The following is a 15,041-nucleotide window of genomic DNA, read 5'->3' as shown; positions in this document are numbered from 1 at the left end:
ATGGAAATGAAGAGAAGGTGGATTTAAGATACATTTTGGAAATAAAATCAGTGAGCTGCTGCCAGTGGATTAGATGCAAGGATAATGGACAGGGAGGAATCAGGGATAGCTTTCTGGCTTCTGACTTGAGCAGCTGAGTTAGACAGTGGTGCCATTTACTGGAATGAATAAGACTGGAATGGGAATAGGTTTGGAGATGGAAAAGTCTAGAACTCTACTTTGGATTAACATTTGCAATAAGTGTGAGATGTACAATTAGAAATTTCAAGTAGGTGGTTTTATATATGGGCTGGACCTCTGGGTTAGTGATACCTGGAGCTGTACATTTGAGAGTGGTCAAACGAACAGAAGGTATTTAAAGCCATGGGAAGAAATGAATGTAATCTAGAGCTGCACTATCCAATACAGTAGCCACTAGCCACGTGTGGGTATTAAAATTAAATTTAAAGTGTATGTCCTTAGCCACACTGGCCAGATTCCAAGCACACAGTAACTATATGTGGTAGTTGGCTACCTTATTGGATGGTGTAGGCGTAGAACATTTTCATTGATGCAGAAGGGTCTATTGGACAGTACTGCTCCCAGAGACAGTACAGGCAAATACGAGGGCCCAGGGTGAAGTCTTCTGGAATACCAACTCTACTTAGGGAATTGGACAGGGGGACACACCAAGAAGAAATGCTAAGAAAGAGCATCAGTGAGAGATTGGCAACACTACACTACCAGTGGCAACGTTATGCAGGCAGCAGTTGAAATAGGGTTGACTTTCCAATTGGGAATGTAAGGAGGTGATCATTCAAAAGCTCCCAGAGTGAAGGTGACATATACGTTAGATGAGTTCAGTATTTTAAAATGGGAGAGAGAGAGAGAATGAATAAGAATAAGAACCCATGGAAATGGAACTATGAAAGAGAAGAAACAGTTTAGACTTACAGAAGAGGATCATGGGAGTTGATCAACCCTAGGAATTCTCTTTCAAAGATGGAAATGTTTGTAGGCAGAGTGGTGGAATGGCAAGACAAATTTTAGAAGTATCACAATGAGAGAATTAGCAAAACATGGCAAAAGATAGGTGGTCTAGGAAGATTAAGAAATAGCACGTGGAAATGGATGTCCAGTAAGAGTCTCTAGCAGATATGAAAATATCCTGGGCATTCCACATGATCTAACTTAAAACACTGGTGATGTGGCAAACCCAAAATTCACATAGGTAGGGTAGGGGAATCTGGAAGATACCTCAAAGAGATTGGAAATTATCCACTGGAGAATCTGGAACTGAGAGTATATTTTCATCAAATTTGGAAGGTATGTTACGGTATGACAAACATTAGTCCGGTGGGATCACGAAGTTAAGGTTAGGGCATGAAAGGTACCTATTTAGACACTTAACCTCCAAGCAACTGAGATGAAATACAAATGAGGAGCTTGTGTGACCACTAAGAGAAAATATGATATTAAGGTGCTATACAAGGAAACAGTGCTTTCAAATATAAGCCAGGATCAGTATAATTAATTTGCAAATGACAGAAAACCCAAATCTAACTAATAAAAGTTGTTTATAGGCTCACATAACTGAAAAGTTCAGAGGTAGGACAATGTTCCAATACCTATTGAGAGGGACAGAGTTCAGACCTAGAGAAGATTCTCTGATGTTGAAAGGCAATTCCTCTGCCCAGTGATTGAAATGTAAATTACTTTATAGAGTGGAAAATTGCTTCCTTACTTCAGCAGAAAGAGAAAACAAAAAGAACTGGCTTTAACCATTTTTTTTCTCCGAAAGAAGGACTATATTTGTCTGGTGGAAGTGATATAGATATTGGAGTTAAGCAACTGAACTGTTCAGCCTCTACCCCCATTTCCAGCATACGTAGTCCAGGCTAAAGTGTGCTTAGCATGAATGCAGCTGGAAACCTGATGTCTTCTGATTTCCACTGTATTGTACCCCCTAAAGTCGATAAAAACTTATTCATTGTCAAGTATATAACATAAACTTTATTGATAATATCAAGAGAAATGGGAAAGAACTGGTGTGAAAGAAGAAGCCAAACAGTACATTTGTCTGGCAGACAGACAATCAGCTGGTGTCTTGGGTTGTGTCTTACACTACAGATTTCTCTTCCCACAAGAGCACCCGGTAGAAAACTCGACGTAGGCTTTTCACTCTGACCCCTTCTCTTTGAGAAAATATTAACTCTGAGTGCAAGGAATCTAACTACCAGGCCCCAAATTTATTTTATTATTTTCTAGGAGGCTCAAAGGGTATTCAGGCAAATGGGGCTAAGCTTCCTTACTATTTCTGCCTTGCGGGTGGCAGATCAGATTCCCTGATGTTCCTTTGAAAAATACAAGCCTGGGTGAAGAGGAAACAAGAAAAAGAGGGGAGTGATATATGCTGGAAACTGGTGGCAAATAAGATTCAAAACAAAAAGAACCCCCAGGATATATAAAGCGAAAGTATTCTGAAAAGGTGACAGATACACCTGAGGGAAGCCGCACATGGTGATGTTAATACGGACACTGAAAATCAACTCGGCGCAAACATAAGAGGTGGGCATGGTCCATCCAGAGAGCCTCGATGCCGGCTCCACCTGCAGGTGGGGCTGGAGGCTGTTGCCCTGCAGAGTGGGAGTTGTTCTGAAAGACTAGTTCTGGTTTATGACAGCTACTCTCTGTTTCTCTTCTGTCTGTCCACTAGCTCCTCAGCCCGTAGCAACTGACCTCTGCTCCCACCAAACTCCTTGAACTGAGGTTACTACCAGCGCCTGGCTTCCCGGGCTTCATCATCTACAGTATGTATCCCTGTTGATAATTTACACCCCTTGCAAATGTCCTCTTGGCTCTCGGGTCACCACTTTCTCCTGACGTTCCTGATTTGTTAGTTCCTGCCTTCTTTGAGGCATTTCTCCTCCATTTCTGTCCACCCTCTAAAGATAAGTAGTCACCCAGGGATCCAATCTTGTCCCTCTTCTAACTCTATACAGTGTCACCAGGTGACAGGATTATTTACCCATTTGAATTAAACTATATCTGGGGGACTTCCCTGGAGGTCCAGTGGTTAGGACTCCTTGCTGTCACTGCTGAGGGCCTGGGTTCAATCCCTGGTCAGGGAACTAAGATCCCACAAGCTGCGTGGTATGGCCAAAAATAAATAAATAAAAATAAATTACATCTGGGAGCCACATGTACAAAAATGAACTTCTTATCCTTACCCACAGGTACACACTAACCCCTGTTTTCTCCGCCACCTGCCCACTTGTTCAGCCCAGGAACCTCATGGAAATCTTCAGTTCCTCTCTATCCTGCACCCTTATAAATAGACTACGTTTTAATGATTCCATTTCACAGATGCAGCAGGTGGGCCATTTCCTTTCCACATCCTCTGCTCTATTTTCCATAGTTACCACGTCAGAGTTTTGTGATAGCTGTTGTCTTTTCAATCCTCTCTCATTCTTAGATCAAGAAAATTTCCTTAAAATGAAAATCTAATCGTATCACCCCCTTTCTGGAATTCCTTTAATGATTCTCTCTTGTCTATAAAACAAAACCCAAGTTCCCTAGGTGAGTAATCAAAACTCTGTCAGTGACTGGTTATAATCTATGATTTTATGCTCTCTCTTCTCAATCTCCCACTTAAGTCTCAACGGCACCCATACTTCTCTGCTTCTCATTCTCAACCACATCTTGCTCTTTCAAGGAATGTGTGAATATATCAGTATAGGTCAGTGGTTCTCAACTGGCAGTGATTTTGCGCCTTTCTCCTAGAAGACGTTTGGCAATGTTTAGACACATTTTTTGTTGTCACAATTGGGGATAGGGCTGCTACTGACATCTAGTGGGCATCTAGAGGCCAGGGATGCAACTAAATATACTACAATGCACAGGGAAGTCTCCCACGACAAAGAATTATCTGGCCCCAAATGCCATTAGTGCTGCTGTTAAGAAAATCTTGTATAGGGCAACCACATGTGGAAGTCTGTTGATCATATCTACTGTATCAGACAAATAGGTACAAAGAGAAATAGAACATCCATGTCCAAGGAGTACCTATTTACTCTATTTGCAAGAAATCACTACTTGTGTTAATATTGGATAGAAGCTCTGTGAAATGAGCTTTACGTGTGAGAATTTGTGTTGTGTTTTCTTTTGTGTCCTTCAGTTCATGCTTTTAACTACTCTTTGTCCTTAATAGTCTTTCTACCCACAAAGATGTGGTGTCTAGCATCATCTGACAACTTTTCCCATGACCCACGTGCCTTGCTTCCCTCACCTTCCTGGAAGTCTTTTTTTTTTTTTTTAATTTTTATTTCAATCTTTTTATTTATTTGGCTGTGCCAGGTCTTAGTTGCGGCACGGGGGATCTTTAGTTGCGGCATGTGGGATCTTTTAGTTGCAGCATGTGGGATCTAGTTCCCTGACCAGGGATCGAACCTGGGCCCCCTGCAGTGAGAGTGCGGAGTCTTAGCCACTGGACCACCAGGGAAGTCCCCCTGGACGTCTTTAGAGTCAGAATACCATGAACTTGGCGAAACTGCAGACCTGAAATTGGGTTGTGAGATTTTTGTCTTGCTGTTCATGCATGATGTATGAGCAGAGGGAGGAGAACTGGGTGTGACAATAGCAATCATTTTGTCTCAAAACAAACCAGTTAAAGTGTAAAGATCCACGAGCACATATAGTTTTATGCAGTTGGGAATCTGTGGTCTAACCAGTGGCAGCTGTTGTGTTGCAGGCCTTGTCTTTAATGAGTGTACCTCGCAGAATCAATCCACAGCAGGATCCCTGTTTTCCAGTGATGAACTAAGTAGCTGACACAGAGTGGGATTTGGAAGTAGGTTACTATTATAATACTGTAATATTTGGGACATGCCTTATAACTTGGGATGTAATTTTAACATGACTACCATTCTTTTTTTTTTCCAACTTACCTTCTCCCCACCCTTGCCAGAGCGATAAAATTAATGAAGAATCTTAAAATCCATTGATATGTCTTAGGAAAAAAATAGTAGTAGGGAGTCATCAAAATTTATTGTTAAACCATCTGTAAGTCTTGTTTCAGTTTTGTTCCTTTGACTCATTGACTTTATTGCTGAAAAGGACATTTGAAGTTGTCTAGTCCAAGTATCTTATTTCTATACAGGAAAAAAATAGAGGTTGAGAGTTAAGGACTTTTTCAAGATCTTCCAGTGTTTGCCTGCATTTTTTTTTTTTTTGAGGAGTGATAGCATCTTTATTATTGCTGTTAATGGAACAAAAGGTACCTAATCACACCAGCTTCTCTTTTCAAAGAAAACTACAAATATCTTAATAACATCACATATCAAAGAGTAGTTACTTTTGCTGCCTTCTATTAAAAGCAGTTACATGCCAGGAAACAACACATTGCTCACACATTGCCAGGAGCATGGAGGGAACTGAATAGACCGAATAGCATCAGTCTATTCTTATCACATGAAGCCAGACACAGTCAACTCTCAGTAAGCCATTCGCACGGAGGGAACACTGATAATTCACAATAGTTATATCTGCCATTTGCATGCATCACATAGTTTGTCTAGGCTCCTATAAAATTAATTTAAATTAAAAATATGATCCTTAAGCCAGTGTCAACACATGACAAGGAGCATGAGGTAATGGTGCCGGGGAGGCAGGGAAACAGCAGACTAGTATTAGTACTGGGCCACTGGCTAAACTAAAGGCACACCACACATACGTGGAGAACTTAGCCAAGAGTGGCTAGGAACTTCAATATATTGTCACTCTTTCTAGATTGGTTTTATATTGGGAGCTATGTTTTTCAACACACCGTATGTACATTTTGTTTGTTTGTTTAGTGGGCAAATTGATTCATTCAGTTCTGTCACTTTATGAGTATAATTTTACTGGGTCGTATTAATAGAAATACATTAATACTCTACATAAGCTAGGTAGCATTGAGTACACAAGAATAAAGTACTTAAAAGGGCAAGATCACATCAATAGCCTTTCCTTGTCCTGTGGGACAGATAAGGGGATCTTGAATTGAGGTTTTTGATAATAGAGCTTTAATCGGCACAGTCATACTACGGAGAGATGCAGTGGTGTTGAAAAGCACAGGCTATGGATTCAGTCTCGCTCTAATGATGCCTGCATCTTTAATAAACATTTTCCTATCTCTGGTGTGTAGTCTCTAGGGAACTCTGTTTACAGTTTGGGGGCTCCACATTTCTTCTTGGCTTCTAAATCCTGTATCCATTATCTCCCCCAGCTTCCTCTCCTGGATGCTTTCCTGCGATCCTGTGATTATGAATCTAGATTCATGGAACGTCCAGTTTTCTCAGGCTCCTTACTGGAATGATCTCTGCGTTGTCTCAGCATTCTGAGATGTGCCTGTTATCTTCCTCTTGTGAGCAGAGAATCATGCTGCCAGTACAAACAATGTTAAATGTGAAAACAGAACCTGGGGGAGAGGTTCTTTATGGGAGTTGCGATCAGTCCATCTTGCTGATGTATCATTCTCTGCCTTAAGCTACTGAGAATCATACTTTTCTCCATAAGAAGAATTGAAGAAGCTAGATGATGACAGGTTGTGTCCCTTAAAACCAAGCCTCAGGTGAGCTTTGTTCCCTTTGACCTCTGTTCACTTGAGTTTTGAGGTAAGCCAGTGCAGGTACTTCATGGAAACTGTGTCCGAGGTAAAGATGCATCCATCTGTATTCACCAAAAGGAGCCTCTGAGAGGTTTCAGGTAAGACAAGATAGGTACAGAGAAGAAGTACACCTGGCCTGAGAGGACAGGATGAAGCCTGGAACCCGAGTGGTGGCAGCAAGAATTACCCTTAGGACATGGGTGTACATGAGGACAGGCATAAACTAGTCATATGGAAACTCATTCGCTTATTCTCTTATTAACCAACATTTGAATATATTGGCGTAACGCCAAAAATGTGGGATATTCTAACCAACATTTAGAAATGTTGTAATTGATGATTTGGTGTCCATTGATCATAGGGTCAAACTAACAGCCGAAGTTGATTATATTTCCCCTTTGGATGTGCAAAAATCCTATTACAAACCTTCCAACCACAGACCCCAACATCTGTGTTTTGCTTCCTACCCAGCAGGAGGACATGCCCACCTAACAACTTCCCACCGCTCTAGTAATAGAGGCTTTTGCCTGTGCTTTCTGCCCCCTCCTCTGCCTCCTGACTGACCCCATGGTGCTTTCCATGGGCCCCCTGCATGGTGTGGCATGCCCCCTCTTTTCAGGAACTGTAAGTACTTCTTCTTTCCAAGGCAGTTGTCTTCTTGTCTGTGACCTTACCATACATGATTTCTAAAACTCCTGGGTGTGTGTTAAACACGGATGAACCCCACAATGTATAAATTTTTATGGCAAGTAATGGTAAATGCTATGAAGGATAATAAAGCAGGGAAGGGGTATAGAAAGGGATAGATAGAGTGATCAGGGACAGACTCTGATGAGGGGACATGTGAACAAGAGACCAAAGTAGGGAGTGAGATGTGCTGATATTTAGGGGCAGCGTTTCAGGCAGAGGGAATAGCAACTGCTGGGGCCGAGGAGGAGGGAACATGCTTGGACCGTGTCCATAGGGAGGTGGTGAGGCTTCGGTGCTTAGGCGCGGGATGGGTTCAGCATATGGCAGGTGGACTGAATTGTGTCCCCCCCCAACTTTATATGTTAAAGCCCTAACCTCCAGTACCTCAGCATGTGACTGTATTTGGAGACAGGATCTTCAAAGACATAATTAAAATGAGGCTGTTATAGGGTGGTCGCTAATCCAGTCAGACTGGTGTCCATATGAGAAGAGGAGATTAGGACACAGACCCCAGGGGTGCACATGCATAGGGAGGTGACCGTGTGAAGTGGCAGCAAGAGGTTGGCCATCTGCAAGCCAAGGAGAGAGGCCTCAGAGGATACCAGCCAGCTGGCACCTTGATCTTGGACTTCCAGCCTCCTATACCATAAGAAAATTAATTTCTGTTAAGCCATCCAGTCTGTGAAATTTTGTCATGGCCTAGGGCTAAATCATGATGGCCAAATGTTACCTTGCAGTTATGGTTAGTTAGTCAGTGTGGGTGGAAGTTTGATCTGTGTTCTCCTGGCCCAGTGTGGTTTTCTCTAATCTTTTATATTGCTTATGTTTTCAGGTAATTTGCAAGCTTCGTGATAGCATTCCTCACATACCCCTAAGTTGGAATATCTAAGTTATTTGATTTAATTTTTTGTTTGACATTTAATTGATGAAGAGGAGTCTCACCAGCCCGCCCAACCCAATATCCTTTTCACTTTTCATTCTTTTTTGGTCTTCTGAGGCCATTCCCATGATCAGATTTCCATTTTCAACAATGTTACTCTCTTGGACCAACCATAATTATCCCGTCTTCTTTTGCATCTTTGGCCGTGAGACCAGATGTAGCCCCTTTCCCTTTTGGGTCCCAGGGCTTTTCCTTGTCTTTCTTCATTCCCTATGCTCTGTGAAACCAATTTGCAAACATACAAAAGCTGTGCATTTACAGCATACCGTCGTATCTTTGATGATCTAGTTCCCTCTCTAACATTTGCATTTATTATTTTTTCTCAGGTTGTGAAATCAGGGCTGAATTTGTGCTTTTAGGCCTCAAAATAAGACATTTCTGAGAAAAGTGAATCCCGTGGCTTGGCCTCAGAGGAACATTAAGAGACCTTCCCCAGGGACCTGGTTTTCAAGTTACCTGTGAATCAGAGAGCAAGATAGAGAGGCCTTCAGGAAGTCTCATAAGGGATGGAATGAAGAAAAATAAGAGAGATTCAGCAAAGGAGAGAGTAAATAATGAGAAAATTCCTATAAAAAATAGGAGTGGCTGCGCCCATGAGCCATGGCCGCTGGGCCTGCGCGTCCGGAGCCTGTGCTCCGCAATGGAAGAGGCCACAGCAGTGAGAGGCCCGCGTGCTGCAAAAAAAAAAAAAGAAAGAAAGAAAAATAGATGTCATGCACATAAGAGATCAGAAAAAAATGTTGGGGTCAGTTCACACATCTGCAATTTCCAGGTGTGTAAAGAGTGTGGCAAAGCCTTTAACTTCAACTCAGCACCAGCAAGTCAGCACTGGAGAGAAACCTTTTATTTTTTTACCTGTACGCGGGCCTCTCACTGTTGTGGCCTCTCCCATTGCGGAGCACAGGCTCCGGACGCGCAGGCTCAGCAGCCATGGCTCACGGGCCCAGCCGCTCCACGGCATGTGGGATCTTCCCAGACCGGGGCACGAACCCGTGTCCCCTGCATCGGCAGGCTGACTCTCAACCACTGCGCCACCACGGAAGCCCGAGAGAAACTTTTTAGATGCAAGGACTACAGCAAGGCCTTCAAGCAAAAAGTCAGCTTAAATCAATATCAATGGATCCAAAAGAAAAAAAGAAAAGGAAGGAAAAAAGAAAAAGAAAACCCCAAGATCAATGGATCCACCCTTGGGTGAAGCCCTACAAATGCAGAGTGTGGGAAAGGCTTCAACAACAGTTCAGGATTGAAGCAGCACTGAAGGCTTCATGTTAGAGAAAAACCCTGTGAATGTGAGAAATGTGGGAAAGTCTTCATTCAGAACTCAAATTTTATTCGTCATTGGAGAATTCATCCTGGAGAGAAACTTTTAAATGTAATCTTGTTCTGTGTGTCCCCCTAGTGCAGGTTAGCAGGCCCTCCCCTTCTTGGCCTGATTATCCCAATCCAGCTGTACCTCCTGCCCTCCCCAGACTCTGCTCCAGCCAGTCCTCTCTACTCACTGCAGCACACACTGTTTCAGTTTCTTCCTCTGAGCTTGTGCTTTTTCTGCTCCCCCAGATGCCCTCTCACCATCTCTTCCCCTTTCTTTGATCCTATCTAGCCTTAAGACTTTTTGAAGCTTAGCACTTTGACCCTGCCTTTCTTACTACAGCCTCTTTTGTCTGTTTTCTTAAAGGCAACCTTACTACTTTTTAAAATTTTTGGCCATGCCATGCGGCATGTGGAATCTTAGTTCCCCGACCAGGGATCAAACCCACGCCCCCTGCATTGGAAGGGCAGAGTCTTAACCACTGGACTGCCGGGGAATTCCCAAGACAGACATTCTATTTACAATGAATTTATATGCTGGTTGTTTTGTTATTGTTGTTTTGTATTTTTATTTTTTGTTTTCCCTCCAGTTGACTCAATGTTATTTCCAACTCTGCAGTGGTGAGCTTCTCCATAGCAGGATTGGTCAGGAAGGTGGACTGTCCCCAAAGGAGTTGAATATAAGGAATGACCTTGAGAGTGTCTGTCTTTCCTTAGATTTTAGGTAAGTTGTTTGCCCTGAGACTTAACTCTCTGATGTGTTCAAGGAAAAATTTCAGATTATCTGGCTTTTTTTTTTTTTTGGTTGTGCCATGCAGCATGTGGGATTTTAGGTCCCTGACCAGGGACTGAACCCGCGCCTCCTGCAGTCTTAATCTCTGGACTGCCAGGGAGGTCCCAGTTTGGCTATTTTTTGTTGTAAGGGTGGAGCCATATTCTTCAGGTTTTTAAAATTATTTATTTATTTTTGGCTGTGTTGGGTCTTCATTGCTGTGCGCAGGCTTTCTCTAGTTGCGGCGAGTGGGGTCTACTCTTCGTCGCGGTGCACTGGCTTCTCATTGCGGTGGCTTCTCTTGTTGTGGAGCACGGGCTCTAGGCACACAGGCGTCAGTAGTTGTGGCACGCAGGCTCAGTAGTTGTGGCGCACGGGCTTAGTTGCTCCGTGGCATGTGGGATCTTCCCGGACCAGGCTCAAACCCGTGTCCTCTGCATTGGCAGGCGGATTCTTAACCACTGCATCACCAGGGAATTCCCTTCTTCAGTTTTTCTACATCTTGAGAAGAGGTGGATTTTTGGATTTTTAAAATTTTCAAAGTGGACCACACTTAAAACAAAACACTGAACAACAATTTGTAGATATTCATTAGCAAGCAATGCAATGTGATGATTTTTGAGAGAGATGAGACACATAACATGAACTTAACATTCCCCAGACCTTCTCCTTGGGAATATTTGCTGAGCTGTGGCCCAGAGAGTTACAGCCTTTCTCAGTGTGTGGAGGAGATAGAGATCAGACCTGCTATATGTTTTTCTTATTTTAACGTATTGTATAAATATGGAGAAATGTGTTGAAAAAGCACCAAGTAGTTGACAAAGGGGAGGAGTGTGTGACATTACCAGTGGCTGAATCTAGAGCCATTTCCAGGTCTATCCTTTGTGGTTGTGATCATCGTGCAAAGAGGAACTGGCCTAAGGGACAGATGGGAGTTGAAATCCTGCCCTTGTTCCATTTGCCATGTCACGCACCTATGGGATTGTATCTTTTTAGGGGCTACTGTTTCCTAATAGGTACTGATGTGCCTTATGGGCTATTCTGGTCTTTCCCAGCATTTTTCTCTGTTGCTGTCTAGAGTATAGGAAAGCTAGATATTCACATTTCCAGTCTATCTTGCATTCTATTGTGCAGTGGACATGGTAATGACTGTTACTCGTCACCTAGTCTCCATTCTCTCCTGCTTCCATAGAAATTGCTAAAATTTCCAGTTTTTTCAGCAGGTGTATTTGGCCATGTGACCAACCTCTGGCCATTGTGAAATGGTACGTGCAACTCTCTGGCCATGCACTTAAATCCATGCCCAGCACCACCATTAGACCAAGGAAAACAGGGTCCCACCCCAGGGCATGTGCCCAGGGTGTTCAGGGGGTCCTGCACTTAGGAGGTCCTTCCTCTACATTTTTTTTTATTGGTTTATTTTTATCCTTTTATTTATTTATTTATTTTGGCTGCACCGGGTCTTAGTTGCGGCATGTGGACTTCTTAGTTGAGGCATGTGAACTCCTAGTTGCGACATGTGAACTCTTAGTTGCGGCATGCAAACTCTTAGTTGCGACATGCATGTGGGATCTAGTTCCCTGACCAGGGATCGAACCTGGGCCCCTCCATTGGGAGCGTGGAGTCTTACCCACTGGACCATCAGGGAAGTCCCCCCTTCCTCTACATTTTTAAAGTCATCTACTGTTGCCTGGGTGTGGCTAGGTCAAATAGGACTGTCAGATGGGGTGCTCCGAGAGTAGATTGTGATCTCTATGGGCCCTGTGCTCTGTCCCATTTGGGGTGCTCTCTGAGCATTTACTCCGTGTGTGGGCTGACCAGGTGTCCTAAAGAGCTCCAGAATGCACACCTGTAGGGTTGTGCCAGGGCCCTATGGCTGGACCTCATTTCTAGGAGGGCGGCCAGCGTGGGTTTTTCCCACAGAATCACATGACACTGGGCCATCAGAATGATGCTGACTGATTCAGGGTAGCTCATTCATCTTAGGCACAGGTTTGAATGCAAGGCTCTGGGCTACTGTGGGTCTGCTGTCAACCCTTGGGGTGGGCTGCATGTGTGGGCCCCTGTGTCAGCTCTTGCTCTTCTGTGTTCCTACTGCAGTGCTGCTTATGGGCTACAATACCCGACGACAAGAGAGGTGGCAGCAAATATCCTTTATCTTGTGCATTCCCCACTCTTGGCCATGAGGGTGGTCACTCTTCCCCGCACAACATGTCAGGCAGTTCTCTGGGGGTGGCCACACCTCTCTCCTCTGAGGGCTTTCTGATAGATGTCCTCTCTTACCCCCCACTGTTGCAGTGACGGCATGCTGTCCTGGGTCAGTCTTAAGCTGCGCTGGAAGGGGACATTTATTTCTTGGGTGAATTGAACCGCTCTTCTTACTCTTCGCATGGGCCCATTGCTTATCCTCCCCGTTGGTGGTGGTGGTATGGAAGGGAGAAGGATAACCGACATTGAAAGACATCACATTCCAGGAACGCAAAGATTATAGCAGTTGCTATGGTCTCAATGTTTGTGTCCCCTTCAAAATTCATACGTTGAAATCCTAATCCTGATGTGATGGTATTAGGAGGCAGGGCTTTTGGTAGGTGCTCTCATGAATGGGATTAGCGTTCTTACAAAAGAGATCGCACAGAGCTCCTTAGCTCCCTTCCATGTGAGGGCACCGCAAGAAGGCCCTGTCTATGAACCAGGAAGAGGGCCCTCACCAGAAGTCGAACATGCTGGTGCCTTGATGTTGAACCTCCCAGCACCCAGAACTGTAAGAAATAAACTTCTGTTCTTTATAAGCTACCCAGGCTATAGTGTTTTGTCTAGCAGCCTGAATGGACTAAGACAGCAGTTTAAGAGCAGTTGTGGTTGTAAAATATGTGATTCAGTGATTAGACTATAACATTCCAAATGGTAAATTTAACATGACCAGGAAACCTATTACAGTTAATATTTTCCTGAATATTCTGCGTAAGACTTGTATTTGCACTTATTGTAATAACCTTTGAGGATGTCATTGGAAGCCAATATTCATGGGTGGCATGATGATTCAATGCCGTTAGTAATGATCTAACCAGCATTCAATAAATGGTATTAAAGAACTGAAGAGGCAAGAATATCTATATTGTTTCAATTCTGTGGTGCGTTCAAGGATTTGAGGGATGATCAAGAAAAGACAAGACCTGAAACATATAATATTGTACATCAACTATACCTCAATCCAAAAAAATTTTTTAAAGAAAAAGAAAAAGATAAGACCACTAGATGGCACTGTTGTACAACAAACTACATTGGGCGGCCTCTGTACAGATCGCAGGACAGGGGAAGTCCCTTACTGAAGGGATAACCCAGCAGGGGAAGAAGGTGAGGGAATCCTGGGGAGGGGGTGGGGTGGAGAGGCGAATTGGAAAGGAGGCTTACTTGTCTAGGCAGTGTTGCTCAACAGCAAGGTGGGAGTCTCTGCCCTTCAGAGAGCGTTGAAGGGCCGCAGCAGTTTGGGGTCTTTTACGGCCACAGAGTTTGTCTTATCCATGGCTGGCCGATGTTAGGTGCAGTTTCACGAATTATGCAAAGCAGGCAGGCTCTAAATGGCTAAAATTATGCTAATGTGGGTTATGTTTAAAGCAATTGGATGAGTAAGAATTTGTAAAATGTGTAAAAAAATATTGTACCCTTAAAGCTTGTAAATATTGTACCCTTCAAGCTTGATATAAATTTCCTATGTTTATAGGTTATTACACAATTACAACTGAACATTCAAATTCGATAATATTCAAATTGCATTAATTTAATATTAGGAACAGTGATGTTTTGCTAAAACTAGATTGCTGTTCTGAGTATTATGCTATAGGGTTTTTTGTTTGTTTGGCCTCACTGCACAGCTAGTGGGCTCTTAGTTCCCCAACCAGGGATCAGACCCAGGCCCTCAGCAGTGAAAGCTCACAGTCCTAACCACTGGACCACCAGGGAATTCCCTGGCATAGGTTGTTTTGATTTTGCCTTGGCAAACCTACCTAACCAAGTATCTTTGGTTGATGGGAATTGGGAATGGCCTACTCCAACTGTCAGCATGATTTCCAGGCTCCATATCTTCTACATGGAAAATATGTCAAAGAGTAGGAGCAGTGACTTACATCTGAGAACACCCCAGTGGGAGGGAAAGAGAAATCATGTTTACTCCTCAGGAATACCGAAGTGCCCTGAAGTAAGCTGACACTCTTTGGTAATAATGTTATCAGTAATGCTTTAAATTCCAGGTTCTTTTGAGCAGGGAGATCCTAACCCCTGCTCTCGCATATTTAAAGGTCTTTTGGAGGTGACCACAGACACTCCTATAAAGCTCTCAGGTTATGCAGACGATTGAGGACTTGAGGTTATCTTGAAAAGATGTGACCTGGATTCCACACAAGGGCCTCGTGGATCCGATCCCGGGGAAGTGTCGGCCTCAGTAGGATATGGCTGAGGGCTGGATGCTTGTCTGGACACAGCCTTCTTGGCAGCGTGAGATGAAAAGACTTGTAAACTGTGAGCCCCATGTGGGGCATCACAGTGGCCGGGGTAGGAACTAGACACATGAGGACATTTGGCAGTGGTGGACAAATGAAGTGGCGGACAAGGCTAAGAAAGGTTGCAGGACTGTGTGTAGGCTTCTAACTGGGGCCCGGATTCACTTCTCACCCTCCCTCACTCATTCATGGTGGCTCTCCCTATGCAGG

General features: G+C 43.7%; 1 long non-coding RNA gene across 2 annotated transcripts; it reads left to right on the top strand.

Annotated features, from left to right (window-relative positions):
• The first annotated feature begins 2,703 nt into the window (after positions 1-2,703).
• On the top strand, positions 2,704-13,083 carry LOC309827966. 2 transcript variants are annotated; one of them, XR_014297277.1, is made up of 3 exons: positions 2,704-2,789; positions 10,183-10,287; positions 12,436-13,083. It is a non-coding gene; the product is annotated as an uncharacterized lncRNA (long non-coding RNA). The 2 variants fall into 2 exon arrangements; XR_014297278.1 differs by lacking the exon at positions 2,704-2,789 and adding an exon at positions 9,183-9,659.
• Positions 13,084-15,041: the final 1,958 nt, after the last annotated feature.

Source organism: Grampus griseus, assembly GCF_964374135.1.
Source record: "Grampus griseus genome assembly, chromosome: 10".
Taxonomy (NCBI): Eukaryota; Metazoa; Chordata; class Mammalia; order Artiodactyla; family Delphinidae; genus Grampus; species Grampus griseus.
This window is presented reverse-complemented; position numbering and strand designations above follow the sequence as displayed.